A 3,231-nucleotide genomic window follows, 5' to 3' on the forward strand; every position below is an offset into this window, starting at 1 on the left:
TACCTTGTGGCTAATAGCCACTGATGGACCTCTGCTCCATATGCTTATCTAATTCCCTTTTGAAGCCGTCCATGCTTGTAGCCGCCACCACTTCCTGTGGCAGTGAATTCCATGTGTTAATCACTCTTTCGGTGAAGAAGGACTTCCTTTTATCCGGTCTAACCCGACCACTCCACAATTTCATGGAGAGCCCACGAGTTCTTGTATTGTGAGAAAGGGAGAAAAGTACCTCTTTGTCTACCTGCTCTATTCCACGCATAATCTTATAAACCTCAATCATGTCTCCCCTCAGCCGTCGTCTCTCCAAGCTAAAGAGCCCCAAGCGCTTTAACCTTTCTTCACAGGGAAAGTGTTCCAACCCTTTTATCATTCTAGTTGCCCTTTTCTGCTCTTTTCCCAGTGCTATAATATCCTTTTTGAGGTGTGGTGACCGGAACTGTACACAGTACTCCAAATGAGGTTGCACCATCGATTTATTCATTCATTTATTCACCATTGATTCATTCACTCAAGACACTTATTCCGCTTCTCCTGGAGAAAACGGCTGCTTTGGAAGGTGTAAAGCATGGCTTTATACCCTACCAGGTATAGTAGGGTATCCCTCCCCTTCCTAACCCCCCCCCTCCAAGGATCCACTTTCAAATCTCCAGGTATTCCCAAACCTGGAGTTGGCAACCCTGAAGATAGACTCCACCCCCCCACCCCCGTCAGACTCCTAAACTAGGAGGCGGCACAAGGGGAAAAACAGTGTTATGTAAATACAAAACCTTGTGACATACACAGAACGTTAAAAACGAGGGATTCATCCGTAGTAACTCCCAACTCCCATTTTGTATTTTAAACACCAGAGACAGCAAAGGATAACCAAGGATAAAAGGACGGCCAAGGGTGGGGGGGTGGGGGAGAAAGTGCGATAATGCGTTTGTTCAGAAAAACCGACTCGCCGTTTGTGCATAAAAGACAGCAGACCGAGAGTATGTAATTATTTGGACAGATGGTCTCCTTAAATTAGTTTTCCAGAATAAGAAAAGAGTGGGTCTCGGTCGAACACTAGGAACGGTTTGAGGACGCAAGAAAGTCTCCCGCATAATCCCCCATTCCGAAGAATGAGATCTGTGCGCGAGTGGGGGATGGCCAATTTATCGGGAGGGAAAAATCCTGGCACGGCCTGGTACGAAAGAGCGATAAAACACCCGCAAGCTCTAAGAAAAAGCCGTGTTCCATACTTCCAATGCTGCGCCCCTCTTTTGGATTTCATCTGTGACAGACTAGCAAGGTATCGGCATGCATATCTGTACCTAACGCTCTGCGTTATGGCGTGTGGTATACAACGGTGAAGGCCTCTTTGCTAAGACGGTTTGTTAAAGGGGCTGAGCAATCCCGAAAAAACGGGCTCCTTGCGAAAATATACCTCTGACAACTTCATGAAGATCAGAAACGCCCTCACGAATACAGAAGGCGGCTTTCCCTGTATGCATCTCACCATGCTTAAAAGGTTATGCATGAGCATTATGTAATTCCAGTCCACTGCAGCAGGAACGGGGTCTTGTGACACCTTAAAATCTAACACAATTGATGCCAGCGTGCACAGACTGCCCAAACCTAGATAACCGAGACTGGTCCGATCTTCTCAGATCTCAGAAGCTAAGCAGGGTCGGCCCCGCTCAGTACGTGGATGGGCAACCACTAAAGAAGTCCAGGGTTGCTGTGCAGAGGCAGGCAAGGGCAAACCACCTCCGTTGGTCTCCTGCCCTAACCTGGATGGCCCAAGTTAGTCCAATCTTGTGAGATCTTGGAACCTAAACAGGGTCGGCCCTGCTTAGTACTTGGATGGGAGAACACTGAGGAAGTCCGGGGTTGCTACGCAGAGGCAGGCAAGGGCAAACCACCTCCGTTGGTCTCCTGCCCTAACCTGGATGGCCCAAGTTAGTCCAATCTTGTGAGATCTTGGAACCTAAACAGGGTCGGCCCTGCTTAGTACTTGGATGGGAGAACACTGAGGAAGTCCGGGGTTGCTACGCAGAGGCAGGCAAGGGCAAACCACCTCCGTTGGTCTCCTGCCCTAACCTGGATGGCCCAAGTTAGTCCAATCTTGTGAGATCTTGGAACCTAAACAGGGTCGGCCCTGCTTAGTACTTGGATGGGAGAACACTGAGGAAGTCCGGGGTTGCTACGCAGAGGCAGGCAAGGGCAAACCACCTCCGTTGGTCTCCTGCCCTAACCTGGATGGCCCAAGTTAGTCCAATCTTGTGAGATCTTGGAACCTAAACAGGGTCGGCCCTGCTTAGTACTTGGATGGGAGAACACTGAGGAAGTCCGGGGTTGCTACGCAGAGGCAGGCAATGGCAAACCACCTGTGTCTTGCCTTGAAAACCCTACAGAGTCATATAAGTCGGGGCAACTTGATCCCCCCACCATGCACAGCCTATAACCCACATTTTCAGGGGAGAGTGCCTTCACTTCAGCCTTGAGAAGTCAGTAACATCAAACGGTGCCATAACCAGTGTTCCCTCTAAGCTGCGTCGGCGTGAGCTAGCGCACGGTTTATTTAGCCTCCGGCTCACACATTCTTTTTTTTGGTAAACAAATTTTTATTTTTCAATAGGAACTTCACATCCAACAATATTCATTTTCATTTTCCCTTCGTTTACCCCGTTCCCCTTGCCTCCCCTTCCTCCTGTGGCTTCCCGCAATGCCGCACTGTCCGTAACCCTCCTATTGAAGCATTACAGAAGGTATCTGTCTCATTCCCCTCCTCGTTTCTAAAGGTATTTCATTTAAAGCCATTCTACCCTGCTTTTCTTGGAGACCAACCCCTACGAGGAAAGGCCGAGGGACTTGGGAATGTTCAGTCTGGAGAAGAGGAGATCGGGGGGGGGGGGGGGCCCCATTTCAGCCATGAACAGAACTTTCTGTACCCAGTCTTCGGTCTCTGGTACTTTTTCATTTTTCCAAGATTGTGCATAAATCATTCTTGCTGTTGTTATTAAGTACCAGAGCAAAGTTTTTTTCGTCGTGTTGACTTCTTCCATTTTAAGTCCCAAAAGCAGAATTTCAGGTGCTTTTTTAAAAGAGCATTTCAGTATCTTTTGCATTTCACTGTGGACCTTTGTCCAATAGTCCACAGCTTTTTCACATGTCCACCACATGTGATAAAATGAGCCCTCATGTTTTTTACACTTCCAACATTTGTTTGACATATTCTGGTTCATATTTGCAATTTTCTTTGGG

The sequence above is a fragment of the Gekko japonicus genome, unplaced genomic scaffold (assembly GCF_001447785.1).
Source record: "Gekko japonicus isolate JY-2015 unplaced genomic scaffold, Gekko_japonicus_V1.1 scaffold4798, whole genome shotgun sequence".
Classification (NCBI taxonomy): Eukaryota; Metazoa; Chordata; class Lepidosauria; order Squamata; family Gekkonidae; genus Gekko; species Gekko japonicus.